This window comes from Triticum dicoccoides, unplaced genomic scaffold (genome assembly GCF_002162155.2).
Source record: "Triticum dicoccoides isolate Atlit2015 ecotype Zavitan unplaced genomic scaffold, WEW_v2.0 scaffold38583-3, whole genome shotgun sequence".
Lineage (NCBI taxonomy): Eukaryota > Viridiplantae > Streptophyta > Magnoliopsida > Poales > Poaceae > Triticum > Triticum dicoccoides.
Genome location: NW_021268261.1, coordinates 1 through 7,682, shown reverse-complemented (window position 1 = coordinate 7,682; position 7,682 = coordinate 1). Strand labels below are relative to the sequence as shown.

The 7,682-nt window shown below is 46.8% G+C and overlaps 1 pseudogene; it reads right to left on the bottom strand.

The window, feature by feature from the left end:
• Nucleotides 1–879: 879 nt before the first annotated feature.
• Nucleotides 880–1,807, bottom strand: LOC119346080 (annotated as a pseudogene).
• Nucleotides 1,808–7,682: the final 5,875 nt, after the last annotated feature.

Genomic DNA, 7,682 nt, shown 5'->3' with positions numbered 1-7,682 from the left:
GCCCGTTCGGTCGCGGTTGCGCAACCGCGACTAATGGCAGTTGCGAACCGCGACCAAAGGCCCTTTTTCCACCAGTGATTGTTCATACTCCCTCTTTTCCGGTTTAGGCTGGTTGTAGTGGGAGTATCATAAGTAGTATCATGCATGCCAACTAAATGTTTTGGATGATGTGGCACATAATTAAATGAGGAAAGAGAGGATATAGTATCATATCATGATACTGTATCATATTAAATGCTCCGCTAGTTTGTGTCATGCATGGCAATTAATAAGGCAATCTAAGATACTAACTTATGATACTATGCATTACGGAGGTAGTATCACACACTAGTATCATATGCATGATACTAGTATATGATACTCCCCATTACAACCAGCCTTATAGGGCTTATCTCAAAATTTTGGTTTTTCCATTTTATAAGGCTCAATTTGGTTGTTTCCCATCACATGTTCAGATTTCAAGGTGCATTAAATCATTGCATATAAATATTAAGAGAAAATTGACCAATGCATGTAATTTATGCATGCATGCATTGCAATTAATGCATTGGTAAACGTACTTTTTTTGAGGAAAACAAGAGCACTAATTGGGTGCTTTTGCAAACTATAAAAAATATTCCACCACTCACCATCTACCTTGGTTGGTGAGATTTTTGAATTGAGCCTTATAAATCGGAAAGGAGGGAGTATCTCAAAACTAGGGCCAAGTAAATGAAAACAAAACAAAATGTTGCTAAAATAGCGAAGTACGTAGTCTTTCCCATTATTATTGGGACATACATTTGGGTTGCACAAGCACACACACATACCCTTTTTGAAAAGAGGGGAACACCCACGGCTTCTGCATCGAGTGATGCACGTAGCCTTAGCAAGCATTAATCATGACAGTAATGAAGATGTCAAAACGTAAGATCAGATCCTCTCAGCTTCTCCTCAACAATGTCATCCAGCTTCTCTGCCATCTCAACAGTCAAGTGGTTTGCCCAGTCACCAACCTTCGCAGTCCTAAAGAAGGAAGAATTCTCCATTGGCACCCCGCCAATCCTATAAGATACCCCGGAAGAGTTGATTGGTATGCTTTTGAGCTTATCGAAGCTACACAAGTGCACGACATCCTCCACAACCCCACATCGCACCTCCTCCTCCGTGAAGGGAACAAGGAGGAACTCGGCGAGCGTCTTGACATGCTCGACCGGTTGGGCCATCATCTCGTCATACTTCAAGAAGAGAACTCTATCGTTGTTTGATATGCTTTCCTTCCAGAACCCGAGATTATGTTCCCATATAGGCCCATACGAGGATTCCCACTTGGAAAACAACTCAAATGCTTTATCTATGGAGAAGTTCTTGTTTACCTTGTAGAGGAAGTGCCATAAGGACACGAGCACATCCTTGGGACTGCGGCATAGGTACACAACTCGGCAACCGAGGGTCGCCACGCACGGAGGCAGCAGCGTAACCGGCATATGGGTGGAGAGGATCCTTGGGGAGGGGAGCTTCTCGAGATCGGCGAGAGGGCGGAGCTGACGGTAGGGCATCTCGAGAAATGGCACGAGGTCCTGGGGGTGGTGGGTGAGCAGCGGGTGGTCGTCGCCGGTGACGGCGTGGCGAAAGCGGTTGGTGACGGTGAAGGCAAGGGCCTTGAGCCAGGTGGTGCCGCACTTTGGTTACGTGATGAGGAGGATGTCGTCGGGGCGCGCCTTGAACTGCTCCTGCACGATCTTGACGCTCTGCACGGCCGGGGGTCTCAGCCAACAGCCTTGATACAGCACCCAGAAACCTTGCGTCTTTGGAACAAAGCTCTCATCTCCTCCTCCCTCTACGACGCCGGCGTTGTGGTTACTCTCCGTTTGAGCATCTGCCATGGCGAATTGTGGAGCTAAGTTGGGGGTGGTGGGTAATTGGATATGAGCAGGTCGAGGCATCCAGGATGGGTATTTATCAAGGATTTTAGTGTTTAAACAAGACAGCATTAAACTAAGTGACCGCAATATACTAACATGTACGACGAGGTCTACTTGACTAAAGTGAGCACCAAGCAATCAAAAGGTGTAATACTTAACTGCAAAAGCGAAGCACACTAAAGGGATCAAATGAGAGCCAAACAATTCCTCGTACGCAGTATGAAAAGGCAACAATGGGCGGGCGACACCTGAGCAGCTGAGCATTCAGTGAGCTGTAAATCAGTTTGAGTTCCACTTGCGTATACAAAATTACTTGGGAACTTTTAACATGGTCCCTTCTACCTGCACTTTTCACACAAGAGGTAAAAGTATATAATGGGTTTGAGAGAGTAAAATGCACAGAACCATCACATTAGCGTCATAGCTCTCGGAAAAACCACCACTTTATAAATGTGACACTTTGCACCGAACCAAAAAAATTGGCAGTGACAAAAAACACTTCGCAAAATTTTGATCGCATTTTGACGTGGCAAATCGCCCACGTGCCGAAAAGGGCGACGGCGCGCCGGCTGAGCTGGGATCGGAACATGACCTCCTTCCTCTCACTTACATGTGGGTCCCAGCAGAGAGGAGAAAAAATCGCTACAGTGCAGCGTTGGAATGGTCAACACGCTGGACAGTGAGCTGCTCATAGGGATAGGGTGTGCGTGTGTGCGTTTATAGGAATGAGTGTGTATGCGTATGTATGAGCAATTGCGTTTATATTGTGTGGGAGAAAAAAGATAGACCTTGATGCTCGGTTGGAAGTTTCAGCCACGCTTGATGTAGTTTGATCGAACGTTGCTTTTTCTGTAGACATGTACTACATTGTAGCGTCTCCCTCTTTAGTAGTAGTTTCTTCGGGTTTTTTATTTACTTCGCATATTAGCTTTGTCTTAGGTTAAACTTTTTAAATTTTCACCAAAGTTATACAAACAATAATTAACACCTACAATACCAACTCAATACCACTAGAATTATTATTTAATATACTTTCACACCACTTTTTCTTATTGTGAAAGTCTAGATTGTTTCGTTAAACTTGGCCAAACTTTATAAAGTTTGACTTAGATCAAATCTAACGGAGTAAATAAAAATGAAGGGAGCATTAAATTACCGGTTTAATCACAATTCATTTTGTTCTATGCCAACAACCATCCAATCTCCCAGCCCCAAAGAAAAAATATCCAATGTGATCACCAAAAGTCATATTTTTTAAATAAAGAACACTTATATTAACTTTAAATATAGCATCAACCTCGGCCTTTGCATAGCTAAGATGCATACAACAACAAACTATAATCTCTCAAACAAAGTAAGAAACACGACACCTTAGCAACAACAAAGCCTGAAATACACAACGGAACCTGGGTCTAGGCGCACCCGAATAGAAGAAAAAATAAAAATAGGAAAAAATAAAAAAAATCTGGAACTTTGTTAGAATTAGAATTGTCTGGTGTAGTGCTCCCTGCTGTAAAGTTTCGCAATAAAATGACTTTCGTGGTATCTGGAACGAATAAAGACAAAGTTGATGCTATATTAACCATACTATTCAAACACTTTGTACTTGCAATTTTGTATTTTTGCCAACAAATAGGTCGGCACTTCATCAGGTGTAGTATAGACCACATACGAAGCTAGTGTGTACGACGAAATAACATGCATAGGAGAAGAGATTTTTCCATTAAAAACACAATCATTTCAATATTGTCAAAGCAATAATAGTAAGGCAGATGCTCCCACCCTTATTACACTACTAAACCCATTTGGTATCCTGTTCAGCCAGTGATGATACATATTAGCAACACTTGTCGGTGGATACGAATTGGACTCTATTTAGATGGCTGGCCACGTAGAACGCACAAACTAATATTTAAAAGGGTATTTTCTTGTCTTGTCATGAGTATAAAAAACACTTGTTGCTTCCTTTTCAGTTTCGACGAGCGATATTGTCTTTACTTGACACGACTCCCTTCCCAAGATATCACATGAAGATTTTAACTTTCAATGACATCTTTGCGTTTTCAATTTTGTTTATTGTTGTCCATTAGAATCTCTTAATATGAGAGTGCATGGTATGTAGAGTCAACTGAGAAGGACCCAGATGTAGTTAGATTCCAGTGAGACACGCCATATCCTTATGTCAGGTTAATTGAATGCAAATGGGATTGAATATGTTGCCATGACACAAGGTGGAGGGGGCCAATAAAATTCCTCTGAAATAAAACATCCGAGGGGGGAGGGGGGATTGAGCACATGCGCAAGGGCATCATTTTTCACGTGAACAATGCGCTACAAGGTTGTATGATGTTCCCGGAGTGTGATGTTTCCCAGGCATTTGTCCTCTCATAAGTGTATCTCGGAGTCTTCCTTTATCATGAAAGATGCAAAGCAAAAAATATGTTTCTTTGTCGCCATTAGTTGAAACCAATAAATGTGAATCATCAGACTTCTAGAATGCCTGTGACACAACTTTCTGGCCTAGATACTTCTTGTGTAGTAGAGTTTCTCAAACGCCATCGTCGGTAAGTAGTTTGAAGAGACATTTACCGAGTAAGGCGTCATTCTCGACCTGGAAGTCATTGATACCTAGACCTCCCTGGTCTTCCAGTCGACAAACCACACTTCATTTGGTTAGTCCATATGTTTTCTTTTTACTATTTCCTTGCCAAAAGAATCTGCATATGAATTCAGTTTTTGCAGACCCCTTTGGAAAGTTGAAACATTGAGAGCATGTAGAGAACCATTTTCATGAGACCATAGTTGATCAACACCGGTTGTCCATCAATGGAGGCCAACTTGCATTTCCAACTGTTCAAACATTTCTGTAAGCACTCTTCGACATGTTTCCACTCTACACAAGTGAGAAGTTGATAATGCATTAGGATTCACACATATTTAAATGGGAATTGGCTTTGTGGAACAAAACAAATCACTTTTGTGAATATTAATTTTAAGATCTGTTGCTCTAAAGCTAAAAGCAGGAGTTTTAGATTGCTATCCTTATTCAGGTTATGTTACATAAACAGAATCGTGTTCTCGGGCATATTGTACTATTGAGAGTCTACAAGATGTGGCACTGCTATTGTAGTTTGGTCGTTTTGTTTGGTGCGTCCGATCAAAGTATCTAGCATGCCCGTGACAATGTTAAATAATATTGGAGATAGTGGATCACAATGACTATAAACCCTAATTGAGAAATAACTATTCCTAAGTTGATTGAAAAATAGTCACTGCCATTTTATTCACATATAGGCTTTGTTGGTCCAACTCATCAAAGTGGGGTACTACAAATGAGTGTATGAGTCGCAGGTGGGCTAGGCTATTAGGGACTGTTTGGTTGCTACCCTGAGAAAAATCTGCCTGGCCAGAGGGAAGCCGGACACTAGCCTGAACCTTGTTTGGTTGGCAGCATGAGCACTCTTATAGCTAGCCTGACCTGAGCACACAGGCACACAATTAGCCGGAGTCAGGCCTGTTAGACTATGTATAGCTTCTGTACCTATGTACGTATTGTAACAGAACCATTATATATAATGAGATAAGCCACCCCTAGAGGGTAGTGCTGGTTCCCAAAACTTATTGTCTTACATGGTATCACGCTAGGTTACGATCGCTTCCGCTTCTAAACCCTAATACCCGCACCGCCGCCGCAGCCGCCGCCGCCGCGCCACCGATCGCGCCGCCGCCATGTCGAGCGCCGCCACCACCGGTTCCACTGCTGCGGGCTTCCTCCCGGCCTCTCTTGCGGCTCTGCTCAACCTCCCGCTCGATGCCGTCTTCGTTCCCGCTCCGATCGGGACAAGGAGCATCGGCTCCGTCTTCTCCACGCCGCCGGCGCCCTCGCTCGGGCGTGATCTCGTGGTCCACACCGCGGCGCCGCCGTCCGCTGCGGACTCCGCAGGCGTCGTCCCGCCGCTCCTGCCGCAAGCGGATCACACCGCCCCGCTGGCGGGCTTGGCGGCGTCCGCACCGGCCGTGAGCTTTGCGGCGCCCGCCCTGGCTGCGGTCCCGCCTCCTCCCGCATCGGCTTCGGTGCCTCCGGCTGCCTCCATGGTGTTTGCACCCCAGGCAGCCTCCTCGATGGGATCGTCTTCGCCGCCGCCGTTTCACTTCGGTCATCTCATCACCATCAAGCTCTCCGCCGACAACTACATCTTCTGGCGTGCGCAGGTTCTCCCGCTCTTGGGGAGTCACTACCTGCTAGGCTACGTCGACGGATCGCTTCCCTGCCCACCCGCGCTGGTAGACAGCGTGCACGGTCCGGTCCACAATCCGGCCCATCGCGTCTGGACGGGGCAGGACCAGGCGAACCTCTCCTCCATCCAGGGGTCGCTCTCGCCGGCAGTTGCCGGCCTTGTTGTCTTCGCGAAGACGTCTCATGAGGCCTGGACCATCCTTGAGCGCACCTTTGCAGCGCAGTCCCAGGCTCGTGTCTCTGCACTCCGTCGTCAGCTTGGAGAGTGTCAGAAGCTTGACTCCACTGCCACTGAGTTCTACAACAAGGTCAAGGGCCTCGCCGACACATTGGCCTCCATTGGACAACCCCTAACCGACTCCGAGTTCAACTCGTTTATTGTCAATGGTCTTGATGAGGAGTATGATGCCTTAGTCGAGATCATCAATGAGCGGGGCAACTCGACACCCATGCTGGCACACGAGGTTTTCTCTCGGCTCCTTCTCACTGAGCAACGGGTCGAGACTCGCCGCACCAGGGGCACTGGCTCCCTCTCGGCCAACGCCGCCACCAAGGGTGGCCGCTCTTCTTCATCACCCCGGTCTCCCTTGGGGCTGCCACCGTCGCCCGCCTCGGCCCCCCCACCTACTGCGACCTTACCGGGGGCTGGTGGTCCACGTGTGTGCCAGCTTTGTGGCCGCGATGGGCACTGGGCCTCCAAGTGTCATAAGCGCTTCTAGCGAAGCTTCCTTGATCTTGGCAATGACGGCAAAGATACACGCAACAATGCCCGTCAGGTCGCCATGGCTGATCGTCCCTCGCCGCAGAAGCAACAGGGACACACTCAGTCCTACTCCATCGATCCACACTGGTACATGGACTCTGGGGCGACAGAGCATCTGACCAGCGAGATGGGGAAGCTTCACACTCGTGAACCCTATCATGGCTCCGACAAGATCCACACCGCCAATGGAGCAGGTATGCACATCTCTCATATTGGTCAAGCATCTCTTCTCACTAGACATGCCAATAGAAGTCTTCAGCTTCGCAATGTTCTTCGAGTTCCATCTGTGACCCGTAATCTTCTTTCAGTTCCTAAACTCACACATGATAATAATGTGCTTTGTGAATTTCACCCTTTTGATCTTTTTATTAAGGATCGGGGCACGAGGGACATTCTTCTTAGTGGGCGGTTGTGCCAGGGCCTCTACCGTCTGGAGCATCCTGGCGTCGCCCGTGTTTTCAGTGGAGTTCGGGTCTCTCCGTCACAGTGGCATGCTCGTCTTGGTCACCCGGCCACACCTATTGTCCGTCATATTTTGCGTCGTCATGAGCTTCCTAGTTTGTCTAGTAATAAAGATGTAGCAGTGTGTGATGCTTGTCAGCAGGGGAAGAGTCATCAACTTCCTTTTTCGGAGTCCAGTCGTGAGGTGAAACATCCTTTAGAACTTGTGTTTTCAGATGTATGGGGTCCTGCTCAGACTTCTGTCAGTGGTCATAATTACTATATCAGTTTCGTTGATGCTTATAGTCGCTTTACCTGGCTTTACCTTATTAAACGC